The sequence below is a fragment of the Lissotriton vulgaris genome, chromosome 1_1 (genome assembly GCF_964263255.1).
Source record: "Lissotriton vulgaris chromosome 1_1, aLisVul1.2, whole genome shotgun sequence".
Lineage (NCBI taxonomy): Eukaryota > Metazoa > Chordata > Amphibia > Caudata > Salamandridae > Lissotriton > Lissotriton vulgaris.
In genome coordinates this window covers 185,495,955-185,510,427 of record NC_141685.1, presented here as the reverse complement: position 1 = coordinate 185,510,427, position 14,473 = coordinate 185,495,955, and the positions used below count along the sequence as shown (strand labels likewise).

Here is a 14,473-nt window from a genome sequence, read left to right as displayed (position 1 = left end):
TTGTTGGCCCCACTTCAACCTGATCGCACCGATATCATTACTCTGTGTTTCAAGAACCCAACATTAAAACCGCCAACTTGGCGCACCCAGATTACCAATTCACTTGAGGGTCGACCCTTACTCCCACATGTTGCAGGGGTATAGTAACTTAAGCAACCTAAGCAGTATAGGGGGTCTATTGCCCAGGTTTCTTGAAAACAACAGACATCAAACTGATCAATAAAAGTGAACCAATCAGGGAAGACGGTCTTCATCTTCAATCCTGCTACATTCCAGGATAACATGGATGTCCCATGGGCAGCAGGTGAACGTAGCCGCAGTCCGCTTGTAACATCAATAAGTACATCATTTGGGCCCGATACTCCTACAGGTAAGGAGGGTGCTTCCCGAGAGGCAGTAGCCTCACGTCCTGGATGAAGACAAGGGAGTTGAGTACCAGCTAAGGGTAAGAGAGGGGATTTCTTAATCATATGGGGAGCAAAAAGGCCATCTAGTTTGTTCTGGGTATTACAAAGCAGTCAATCATTAGCCTCAAGAGAGGAAAAACCTCTTAACCTAGAAAGTGTATTTTCTAGTGTTTAGTGGCACGTACTTGTTCTGTAAGAACCGTCTGAATGGGATCAAGGAACTTTCTGGGGGAAAGTACGATATTGCAGGGAAAGAAGATTTTCAATCTCATTCAGTGTAAGCTCGATACAATCTAGTGATTAGGTTCGGGAGGTAAACCTAGAAGCCCTTGAGATGTCTTCGCAAATTACAGAGCGACAGCCGCTAACATGGCCTATCCAGTGTATGACCTTGTTGGTCAGGGAATCATTATTTTCATGGCCCTTGCTTGGGTCATATTTGGGTACGTTAATCATGTAAATTTTGGGAGGAAAATGGATATTAGACTGCGCGGGCAGTCGTGCGTTATGGTTTTGTGTAAAGCGCTGTGATGGGGGTTGTTCGGTGGGTCCAGTGACCAGTGGGTGTGCCAACTTTGGGGGTATACTACTGCAATTTGCATGTATTGGGCATGACTAGGGGCTATTGGGCGCTCGGTCCTGGAGGGTGCTGGAACCACTATATGGTTGAGGGGGCTAGCTTGCAAAAAGATGCCAACTTGGGAGCTTTACCTACAGTGGGTATCTCCCGCTCTGGATAAACCACCTGATGAGATGTAGAGTCAGTGGGTACGGGGCGAGAAGGACAGGCAGGGTCCTTATTCAGTATCTGATTTACCAGGGAAGTAAGACCCTCAATAATGGTTCTCATATCCTTGACTTCTAGTCAGAGAGTATTAATGTGGCTAAGTATTTCTTGGGGAACATTGGTAGATCTACAATCTGGCTCTCGGTTTCATGTCTCGGGATGCTGTGTTTGATGAGGGGGGTGACACCTAGCCCCCGTTTCGGTGTCCTCCTCCAGCAACTCCACCAGTGGTAGAAACCTATTAGTGTACGGGATTTCCGACCCTGTCTTCTTTATGTCACTCCCAGATGACTTATTTGAGGATTGGCTATCGCTTCCAGCATCTAGGTTTCCCTCACCACCTATGTTTGGGCCCCCTTTTTAGGTCAAGCCTAGAGCAGCGCATGTGCTGCTCTAGGAAAACGACCTTTTGGAATTGCTGTGGACTTTTCACATGCTTGTGCGGGAGAAAAGGCCTACGGCTTGCAGTGGCGCGCAGTGTGCCATCTCTTTTGTGTCTGATTTCACACAGCGCACTTGCAATAGACTCGCAACAGCAATGTCTGGTAAGTGAGACCTAAAATGGAAAGTGCCCCCTTCAAACATCTACAACTTTCACTTTTCTGTACTTTAAATCCATTAAAATTGTATATTTGAAGTGTAGGGATACATTGTAAGGGAGTATTTGGTTGATAACGATTTTTACTTTATTAGTGGTTTTTTATAGCGTACTAAATAAATAGCTGAACCTTTTGAAATGTAATTCACTAAAAGGGCAACCTGAGCCAGAGTCTCGGAAGAAAACAAACACAACAGGATAGTGCCTGAAGTGCTGATGTGGAAGAGGCTATCCACAGCCTTCTGTGAATGGAAATGGGGCAGGACAGTGAGTGGGGGTTCATCCTCTGGTGGCCAATAATTTGTTTACTAATTTGCCCTTACCTACATGGGGATTATCCCTTTGGCTGGTGGAGGGGGATTTTTGCTTGCCCTTTCCTCCTGTTCTGCTTGCTGGATTGACAAACTTGGAAGTGATTGTCCGGGCATCATTAGGCCATCAAGTATTTCGGAGCTTCTTCCTCTGATGTTGCCCATAAGCCAAGAGCATGGCATGAGATCAGGCCCTGGTGCAGCCAATGTGCTTCATTCCATTCTCTTTTTATCTAAAATTCTGGTGCCAGTCACATCCTTTGTTTTCTTTCTAGAGTTTGACTTAAGGTGTTTCTTATTCACTATTTTCAAAGTCAGTAGAGTGTGATAGAAAAAGTTGCTTCAAGCACACCTTCACAGCTCGTTTGATCATCCGAGTAATACGCACCATTATGTTCAGGGATATCTCATGTTGTTCCCTACTTAAATTAAAGTATCAAACAGTGATGTGCAAAGGGGAATAAATGTAGGAGATATCTTACTGGATCACTCCCGGTTTTGGGACTGACGCTGTTGGTTTTTAAACTATCCACTGGTACCCTGTCAACCATGACCTTTGAAACCATGTGTGCATGCGCTGCTCTAGGAAAACGACCTCATGGAATTGCTCTGGAAGCATGTGAAAAGGCCTACGGCTTGCGGTTACGAGCAGCGGAGGCAGTATGCCATCTGTTTTGTGTCAGATTTCACACAAACGCGTGCACCACTCGCGGGACGCTGCAGCTTTTAAAAGTTCTGAGTTTGTTCCTGAAACTGATGCTTAAGGGGCGATCATTCTTACCCCAGTTTCACCCTTTCTTCCACCCTGTTCCTTAAACCTGCTCTTCTGTGTTCCTTATAATGTTCTATTATCTCTTCCCATCTCTTGTCCTTTATTCGAACTAAGCCCCCTCTCTCTCTAGTTCACACGTTTAGTAATTAGACGCATTTGGTTTGAATTCACTGTAAATCGAGTCAAATGATTTGATTCAGTCACTGTGCCGCAGAAGGAGTCACACACCAGAGTTTGTATTCTGTAAGAACACAGTCAGTTCAGTAAATGAATGAGAATTGGTCACCCCATCCACCCGACGAGAGGCTGCGCACAATGCTCGTGCAAGTGAAATGCATTAATTGCTGACATATTTAGCACTGAACCTCCCTGATTGGCTTTGGTACAATATTTATGTACATATGTGGTATCTGTAGAGCGCAAACCTACCCTAAAGGCAGCTGAGCACTATACACGGGCAAAGGTAAAGGAAAGTCCATGAGTGATCGGAGGGGTGTCAGGGTTCAGGGAACAGAAGTCTATTGTTACTGCATCGTGATGTAGTGTTATTTTTTAAGGTGACTTGTGTTCTGCACTATGCTAAACTCGAGCAGAATTAAGGGTGTTGTCCCCAGATCCCGGGTGCATGGATAAATGGAGTCCGCTTTGGGGTATCACGATAATTACCACATAATTATATTCTACATAATTACACTGCACTAAATGCAACATACACTCCAAATAATAGCACTTAGTGCCACATGATTACATGCCACATAATTACACGCCACATAATTACACTCTACTGAATAGAACATACACTCCACACAATACCACTCAGTGCCACATAATTATATGCTACAAAATTACACTGCACTCAATGCAACATACACTCCAAATACCACTCAGTGCCACATAATTACACACCACATAATCACACTCTACTGAATTCAACATACACTCCACACAATACCACTCAGTGCCACATAATTACACACCACATAATTACACTCTACTAAATGCAACATAGACCCCACACAATACAACTCAGTGCCGCATAACGATTTGCTACATAATTACACTGTACTCAATGCAACACACACTCCAAATAATACCACTCAGTGCCACATAATTACACTCTACTGAATGCAACATACACTCCATACAATACCACTCAGTGCCACATAATTATATGCTACATAGATACACTGCACTTAATGCAACATACACTCCAAATATTACCACTCAATGCCACATAATTACACGCCACATATTTACTCTACTGAATACAACATACACGCCACATAATTCCACTCAGTGCCATATAATTACACACCACATACTTACACTCCACTCAATGCAACATACATACACTCCACATAATACCACACAGTGCCACATAATTATTTGATACATAATTACACTGCACTCAATGCAACATACACTCCAAATACCACTCAGTGCCACATAATTACACGCCACATAATTACACATTACTGAATGCAACATACACTTCACACAATACCACTCAGTGCCACATAAGTATTTTCTACAAAACTACACTGCACTCAATGCAACATACACTCCAAATAATACCACTCGGTGCCACATAATGACACGCCACATAATTACACTCTACTGAATAAAACATACACTCTCCATAATACCACTCAGTGCCACATAATTACACGCCACATAATTACACTCTACTCTATGCAACATAAATACACTCCACATAATACCACTCAGTGCCATAATTACACGCCTCATACTTATACTCTTCTCAATGCAACATTAATACACTCCACATAATACCACACAGTGCCACATACTTATATGCTACAAAATTAAATTGCACTCAATGCAACATGGGCTTCAAATAATACCACTCAGTGCCACATAATTACACACCACATAATTACACAACTGAATGCAACATGCACTCCAAACAATACCACTCAGTGCCACATAATTATATGCCACATAATTACACTACACTCAATGCAACATACACTCCAATTAATGCCACAAAATTACACTCCACTGAATACAACGTACACTCCCCATAATACCACTCAGTGCCACATAATTGCACGCCCATAATTACACTACTCAATGTAACATAAATACACTCCACATACCACTCAGTACCACATAATTGCAAGCCACTTAATTGCACTCTACTCAATGCAACATAAATACACTCCACATATTACCACTCAGTGCCACATAATTACACGCCACATAATAACACTCTACTCAATGCAACATAAATACACTCCATATAATACCACTCAGTGCCACATAATTACACGACATAATAACACTCTACTCAATGCAACATAAATACACTCCATATAATACCACTCAGTGCCAGATAATTACACACCGTTTAATTGCACTGTACTCAATGCATCATAAATACACTCCACATAAATGCACTCTATACCACATACCACCAACCAACATAAATGCACTTCACACCATGACACAATTTTACTAAGCATAATTTCACTCAACACCACAGTTCCAGGCCACACATTTCAACTCCACATTTCCAAAACACACTGCATAATTACTCACCAAAAACCATGTTTCAACTCCACAATCCACAATGTACCTCCAATCCACACCATATATTGTCACCACCTGAGCACTAATCATCATTCACCACCACCATTTTGTATCAGCGCACCACCTAATCATCACATCAGTCTCCCTTGGAATCTGGCATCTGTTGATTCTCCCCTGGTGTCCGTCCACTGCTCATGTTCTAATTAAATTACTGTTTTCCAACCTACACTCCCCCGTTATTTATGTCCCGCTTTCTCATAATTTTTTTTTTATAACCAACAAGAATGAGAACAGGCAGGAAAAAGTTGCCAGCAGTGCAATTACAAAAAAAGTTATGTTAAAATCTTTTTTTATCAGGTTTTTCAGTTGTATATAATGTTGTCTTTGTTTGTATAAACGTAACAAAAATGCTTAACACTTTTTATTATAAGTTTTCAACAAAATTCACAGCAGCCACAATGCTCTACAACATAGCCAAAATCTATGGCTAAACACATAAGGTCCCAAAAGCGAGACCCATTGGCTATGCCAACGCATGTTTTAGTGGGTTATGAAACATAGCTCGAATAGCTAATTGGCGGGTCGTAGTAGGGTTGTTTAAACTAGCTGGTTGGGTAGAGCGTTGTGGGGATTTAGTATTTGCTACCTAGGTGGTTGTATCTGTCACTAATATGTCCTCGCACTTGCTAATACAGGTGTCTATCCTATCCAGTACACAATTACTCCCTCCATGTTTCTGTATCTTCCCAGCCTTTTTCCCTTTACTATCCCTCCCCGCCCCTCCCCCACTGCCCTCCATAGTTTTCCTTTTCCCCATGCTACCTCTATAGTGCAAGTTAAGTCTAAAGCAAGCTGTCTACACAATCAGTAATGAACAGGCCTCTGGGCCAGTGGACAATGAGAACCCTCAGGCCACCCTTATACCGGCCCCACAAACCCCTCAGGAGAGAGAGCGTAATTATTTAAAATCAAAGAGAGTAGTTTGGGCAATGCTGGGAGATAACCGCGGTAACGGTACCTCGAGTAGTCCACGACAGTTCTTGAATGTCCAGCGAATCTGAGTAGGCAAGATGCCTAATGCCAGTGGAAAGGGGGGTAGCCCTGCCCTGCCTCTTCCTGGCAATGAGGCCAAGGACGGGACAGCCCTTGGCCCGGGCTTCTCCCGCGCGTGTCCCGGGGGGAGAGGCAGCACTATAAGCGTGGTGACAACAAGCACCTCCCCTCACCGCTGCGCCTGCGGTGAAAGCAAGGGATGCTGCTGCAGGCAGTTCTCACACTGAGGTTGAGCGCCTGGATGGGCTGATGGCGCTAGCGGCGTTTCCTACATGGACCCTGGGAGCTTGTGGTGTCCCTTGCTGGTGATAAGATAGCTTGCTCCCCTAGTGCCTGGCCTGTGTTATTACATTGTTTGCATCAGATTCTCCTTGTGCCTGGCCTGTGTTATTGTATTGTTTGCATCAGATTCTCCTTGTGCCTGGCCTGTGTTATTGCATTGTTTGCATCACATTTTTCTAGTACCTGGTCTGTGTTATTGCACTGTATGCGTGGCTTTTGGTATGCTATTATTCCAATAGTTGCAGCTTTTCTAAGAAACATGGTACCTTTTATCCCGATCAAGTGCATCTGACTGCAAGGACACTTCCTGCAGTAACAATCTACTTCCTATTTATGTGGCAACAGACAGCACAACATGTCTGCCAGAGATGTTGTAAGGTCAGAAACAGTACATAGGTAAGTAGGTATGATGGAAAACAAACTATTGGGTACGATTTTAAACGAAGAAGCTACTGTGATAGACGGCAAAAAATTCATGTCAAAACATCAGCATTAGGACAATGATATATGGAACAATAATGGTAGATACATTTACACTTCTGTGCAGTGCGTGTCACTTAATGTTCTTTTCTTGCACTCTCATGAGATGGTTTTGCAAGACAACTCTGAGCTCACTGAGTGTGGAGCTTCCACGAATCTCAGAGATGGGCCGTTCCAAAGACGGTAACAGAGAAGGTTGAAAGATCTGAGTCTTGATCCTGGCAGATGGACTGGTGATCCCTGAGGAGGTGTAGTTAGTCTGTGTGTTGCCACAGCTGTCCAGGGGGTGTAAGAAAATGTCAGCAATTTGTGGAGGGCCCTCTTTTGCGTGAGAACCACCCAGCTTCATGCAATACAGACTTGAGGGTTTGTGTCTGCGCAGGATGAGTTACATTCTGATAGTAAAATGGAGGACCTTGTCCAAAGGCGATAGATGTTACCAAGAATTAACATCTTCAGTTACGACAGATAGAGAAAGTCCATGTACCTCGAGGAGCTTGAAAAGCTTTCTGCACTCTGCTGGTGCAGGCAGGATGTTTATTCTCTAGTTGGCATTTGCCAGGGGATGTTCAGATACAGTGGGTTAATTAAACCTTGCAGCAGCACTTGTAGCGTGGACTCCTGGAGTCTTGTAGTATGTGTTAAATGCGGAAGAACTGTCTTAATCTTCTACAGAGCTCAGAAAATCCAGACTCTCCTTCATCTCAGAGCTCGAGCTCTGTGGCTTGACCAGTTGAACTCCAATAAAGAAGATGATCTAGACCAGTTTTACCTCTCCCGACCTTTGAACTAATCATTGAGGAAAGAAGCCCTTGGCTGGAAGGAAGATCTGCACAAGGCACAGCTGACAGAAGCACTGCCTGGAAGGAAGATCCGCACAAGGCACCGCTGGCAGAAGTCCCGCCTTAAAGGAAGAGCTGCACAAGGCACAGCTGACAGAAGTCCTGCCTGGAAGGAAGATCTGCACAAGGCGCAACTGACAGAAGTCGGGCTTGGAAGGAAGATCCACACAAGGCGCAGCTGACAGAAGTCCCGCTTGGAAGGAAGATCCGCACAAGGCACCGCTGGCAGAAGTCCCGCCTGGAAGGAAGATCTGCACAGGGCACACCTGACAGAAGTACTGCCTAGAAAGGAAGATCTGCACAAGGCACGGCTGACAGAAGTTCTGCCTGGCTGTGACCTCAAAGCAGTGAGAGACCCACAATCCACAAAATCCTTCAAGCCCAGCTAGCCACACTGGACACCATGTACACCAAATGCCTGATTTAGATTTCAGCAGATGCTTTATTCCATCACAAATGTGACAGGAATCTTGCCCGCCCCATTAAAAATGCATTACATCCTGTGGCAATTATAATAAGGCAGACAGGATATGTGTCACGTTTTGATTAGCCTTTGTGTAGTTCGCAGAGTTTTACTCCGCAGAACTCCACGAAGCACCAGGAAAACTCTGCCGTACTCCGCTGACTTCTGCTAGTGGCAGAGTTTGTTAAGCTCCGCTGCTCTCACTGATTTTTACTACCAGGAGTTTGTCCCGCACTGTAAAATCAGCACGAACAGCACTTCCCTTTGTGCCAGAGGGCGCTGCTGCCTCTATCTCTAATTGACATTCTAATCGAGTGGCAGCTTCATCAACGAGAATGGCAGAGTTCTACCCTCGAGTGGTCGCGACCTGCCGTGACATCCCGCAATGAGAACTATAACCAGCAGGAGGTCTAGCGCGTTATATTTACTCACAAGCGCTCGCCACCTTACCATTGGCGAACCACTTGAAAAAAAAACTCAGTTCTGCATCACGAGCTATGGCGGCAGAGTGGAATTCTTCACCAACTCCTAGTTTTGAGGCAATAATCTGTTGGAAAAACTCTAAACTAGGCCCTAAGTCGGCAATAAGTGTTGTAGAAGAAGTGAGATCCATGGCCTTGTGACTATCAGGCCGTTATCTGACTTCTTATGAACCCCACAGAGTGAGTGCACAGTCAGAGGGCAGTAGGGGGGTCGCAGGACAAGAAATTAGTCAATTTGAATATGAGAAATATGGAAAGGTAGAAATGTCGCATCACCTGTGGATAACTGACACCTCTTCCCGCTCTGCCAAATGCCCATCCGGTCACAAAGTGGCATCATGAACCCCAAACGGACAACATCATGCCAGATGCCATGCAATGGTGGAAAAGGGGGAAAAAGAGTAATATGCACACATCTGAAGTGGTTATGATGGATTCTCTAAATGACTGATAACGTTGAATATTAAATAATATGAATCAATGTTTGTTTGCCTTATCTGCGCTTACAATGTAAAGTGCAGGCCTTACAGTAAACCCCTCGCTCTGTTTTACACAAAACCCCCCGAAGGAGCTGCATCTTACAGAACTTTAGAAAAAACTAATGACTAGCTTTTTAAAGTTGTCTTTCGGGCCAGAACCGGGTGCTGTAAGCTGCACTAGTTTCAGGGAGATGGACCGATGTTATGGCGATAGGAAACCCTGACAAACCACAATAATGTTCCAATCTTCCAGGTTAGACGAAACCAAAAATGCTTGAACCAATGGAGCTGTTGAAAGTGTCAAAGGTGACCTATGAACAGCAAGGTAAAGACAGGAGTTGGTATTTGCGATGGTCTTAAGTGAATAGGAAAGAAATGAGAAGTGTGTGAATGGAGTTACTTTCGTTGTATACTTCGTAAAGAGTTACTGGAAATTTTGCAGCCCCGCCTGGTCCATCTCTTTTTCTAAACTCTATTGTTGTTTGAATGAAATCTTGACCGTATGCATCTATCTTAAGCAAAACCTTAAGCACTTGGGAGCTCCGAGCACCCTTACTTTGCTAAGTTACTCAGTGAACACTGTTAAATCACCTAGTTTTCAGACATTAATAAGATGTCACCTGATCATCAGAACTTTTAGTTAAATATTTGTGTATGATGAAATATTCCCTACTAAGTTTCAAAGGCAGTAAAGAAGAAGGGGGCGATTTACTAAGATTTTGCGTCGTGTTTGCGTCACAAAAGTGGCACAAAAGAGTGCAAAATCTTTTTTTCCTAATTTTCTTCCCAGCAAATAGCGTAAAAGTAATGTGAAGCATTGCATTGCACTGCTTCGCGTTATTTTGCACCTTGGGGCCTGCCAATGGTGGGGCATGGGCGTTCCCGTGCAACCACCCATTGTTTCTCACGCTAAACTCAATTTACCAAATATAGTAGATTAGGTTTAGCGTGAGAGAACTGCGCCCTTTTAAACTAGGCGCTTGGAAGGAGAAATGCTTTCATTTCTCCTTCCTTTTCTGACTTTGCTTGTGTGCTGCACTGTGTAACAAAGTAAACAGAAACAAATGGCCAGAAAGGTTTGATTACTCGTACTACTTTCCGCCTGAGATAGAATAAAGGAAGGGGCCAATCAGGGGCAAAAGAATGTACTACAACTGCATAATTCATCCTGCTCATTCCCCCTGAACTAGACCCCCTTGCAAAAACTATAAATCTCAGGCTGGTTTAGACAAGAAGGCTGTTACAATAAATTGAATGTCCGCTTGTCTTTATGTTTATATAAATGACTGGTGCCTCACAATCAAGCAATTTGAGGCATTGTAGAGTTGTCTTGCGATTTTGTACAGTAATTGGTTGTATATATATCTTTTCCATATTTATGTATTATTTTCAATGTATGTAATTGTCAATGAATGTGTTTTTTTGATGACATATGATGAATTTCTTTGAAAACAGTTTTTCATAATACAAAAATCAATTTAATCAAATTGTTGTCCAACCTAGTAATTTACTGACTTGGGGGGGTAGTACGAGTAATCGAACCTTTCTGGCCATTTGTTTCTGTTTACTTCATTGCAGTGGTCCAGGCCGGTCAGTGACAGGACCCAAGCCTTCCCTTTGTTCCCCTGCACTGTGTAACAATCATACAATGTTGGAAAAGGTTTCCCTCATGTCTAGTCATAGTATTTTGTACAGGAAGGGTGTCCTTCCTGTACAAAACCTATGCTGGACTCACACACACACAAACACCCTAGCGCTCTGGTGCTAAGGTATGTGCATGGCGCAGGGCTGCTGTAATCAGTGCTGGCGCAAGGGAAAGGGAAGGAGAGAGCCATATCTTTGAAAATATGGGGCTCTCCTGCTCCCTCCCTGTCACGCAGCGCAGCCTCGCAGGGGGAGGCCTGCGCTGCATTGCGTGGAGATTTGGTAAATCTCCCCAGAAATGTCTTTTACAACCAGTTAAACATTGTGAATTCTCATTCCATTTTGTTTCAATTTAGTAATTTTAAATATCTTTACATCCAACAGAAAACAAGCCTTGAATGTATGAATTGACCATCAATAATGAAGCGAATGCTGTAAATCTTCAATAGTAGCAGAAATAATGAGTTACAGTACTGAGGACAGCGTCAGTGCAGTCGGCGACAGAGGAACCTGCACACAAACTGACAGATCCCGGATGAAGCATCAAGGGCAGTTCAGTGATTGTAAGATGCTGAGCTGTGCACCTCCATGCCAAAAGACGAATAAATGACCTTAGGAAAATTAAGGCAACAACAATAACAAACCACCTCCTGTATAAACAAGTACCTAATACTAGCTTTGATCATGGGATTGGTATGATGTGATTACCACAGTGCTCTGTTTTATAAAATGATGACAAACCATCACTCCGTGCTCTAGGAGAATTGTAAACTCTTTCTGGCCAAACCACAGTAACCAGAGAAGAGCACAAGAGAGCGGAGCTGGACAACTGACGGGTAAAGGAAAGAGGAGTTCTTGTATCTACAATACAACAGACTGTTCCAATTTGCACCGGCCAAAAGGAAGATACAACTTTACCCGCAATCGTGCATAGCCATAATCCAATCTAAAGGCACAATCGCCTACAAGGACACCTTCTACATATTAGGAGTGTGGCAATTATTTGGTGGCTAGCGCATTTTATTGTTAAAACAGAAATCAAACGTGCAAAATACTGCACACATATAAAGTGTGTGAGAAAAACACAAGTGCTTTATCAGCCATGTCGGCCCATCAGGAAATGCAGTCATGGGATGTAGACAAATATATACCCGACCCACAGACACTAACTAAGAAAGAAGAATCATACACATACAGCAAGAGCTTTAGTTTGACATCACTACTCAAGCTTCATCAGCACACATACTCAGGGGAAAAGACATTCAAGTGCAGTGAATGTGTCAAGAGCTTTATTAGGTTATGGGAACTACAAATACACCAGCGAACACACACAGGGGAAAAGCCATTCAAGTGCATTGAATGTGGGAAGAGATTTAGTCAGTTATCAGTCCTAAAACGTCATCAGCTAATACACACGGGGGAAAAACCTTATCATTGTGGTGAATGTGACTGTAGTTTTCGTGACTCTTCAGCATTAAGGGTTCATCAGCGAACTCACACAGGAGAAAAACCATTCAAGTGCAGTGAATGTGCAAAGTGCTTTAGTCGGTTATCGCACCTTCAAATACATCAGCGAACACACACAGGGGAAAAACCATTCAAGTGCAGTGAATGTGTAAAGAGCTTTAGTCAGTTATCAGACCTTGAAAGACATCAGCGAACACACACAGGGGAAAAACCATTCAAGTGCAGTGAATGTGCAAAGTGCTTTAGTCACTTATCAAGCCTCCAAAAACATCAAGGAACACACACAGGAGAAAAACCATTCAAGTGCACTGAATGTGAAAAGTTCTTTAGTCTGTTATCACACCTTCAAAGACATCAGCGAACACACACAGGGGAAAAACCATTCAAGTGCAGTGAATGTGCAAAGTGCTTTAGTCGGTTATCACACCTTCAAAGACATCAGCGAACACACACGGGGGAAAAACCATTCAAGTGCAGTGAATGTGCAAAGTGCTTTAGTCACTTATCAAATCTCCGAAAACATCAGGTAACACACACAGGGGAAAAACCATTCAAGTGCACTGAATGTGCAAAGTGCTTTAGTCGGTTATCACACCTTCAAATACATCAGCGAACACACACAGGGGAAAAACCATTCAAGTGCAGTGAATGTGCAAAGTGCTTTAGTCAATTATCAAACCTCCAAAAACATCAGCGACTACACACAGGGGAAAAACCATTCAAGTGAAATGAATGTAGGAAGAGATTTAGTCAGTTATCAGTCCTAAAAACACACACAGGGAAAAACCTTATCATTGTGAATGTGACAGTAGTTTTCGTGACTCTTCAGCATTAAGGGTTTATCAGCGAACTCACACAAGAGAAAAAACATTCAAGTGCAGTGAAAGTGCAAAGTGCTTTAGTCGGTTATCACACCTTCAAAGACATCAGCGAACACACACAGGGGAAAAGCCATTCAAGTGCAATGAATGTGTAAAGAGCTTTATTCAGTTATCAGACCTAAAAAGTCATCATCTAACACACACGGGGGAAAAACCATTCAAGTGCAGTGAATGTGGGAAGAGCTTTAGCCAGCTATCAGACCTAAAAAATCATCAGCGAACACACACGGGGGAAAAACCTTATCAATGTAGTGAATGTGACAGTAGTTTTCGCAACTCTTCAGCATTAAGGTATCATCAGCAAACACACACAGGGGAAAACCATTCAAGTGCAAAGAGTGTGTAAAGTGCTTTAGTCGGTTATCACACCTTGAAAGACATCAGCGAACACACACAGGGGAAAAACCATTCAAGTGCAGTGAATGTGCAAAGTGCTTTAGTCACTTATCAAACCTCCAAAAACATCAGGGAACACACACAGGGGAAAAACCATTCAAGTGCACTGAATGTGCAAAGTGCTTTAGTCGGTTATCACACCTTCAAAGACATCAACAAACACACACAGGGGAAAAACAATTCAAGTGCAGTAAATGTGCAAAGTTCTTTAGTCAGTTATCAAACCTTCAACGTCATAATCGAACACACACTGGGGGAAAACCATTCAAGTGCAGTGAATGTGCAAAGTGCTTTAGTCGGTTATCACACCTTCAAAGACACCAGCGAACACGCACAGGTGAAAAACTATTCAAGTGCAGTGAATGTGCAAAGTGCTTTAGTCAGTTATCAGACCTGAAAAGTCAGCAGCGAACACACACGGAGGAAAAACCCTATCATTGTAGTGAATGTGAGAGTAGTTTTTGCAGCTCTTCAGCATTAAGGTATCATCAGCGAACACACACAGTAGAAAAACCATTTAAGAGCAATGATTATGGGAAGAGCATTAGTCAATTATCAGAACTACAAAGACATCAG

The 14,473-nt window shown here is 43.2% G+C and overlaps 1 pseudogene across 1 annotated transcript in view; it reads left to right on the top strand.

The window, feature by feature from the left end:
• The window catches only part of LOC147738112 (uncharacterized), a 33,562-nt pseudogene extending 20,175 nt beyond the window's left edge, over positions 1-13,387 (top strand). Inside the window, exon 2 of the transcript XR_015307459.1 lies at positions 11,538-13,387. The product of XR_015307459.1 is annotated as an uncharacterized LOC147738112 (transcript). The remainder of the gene's footprint in view (positions 1-11,537) is intronic.
• Positions 13,388-14,473: the final 1,086 nt, after the last annotated feature.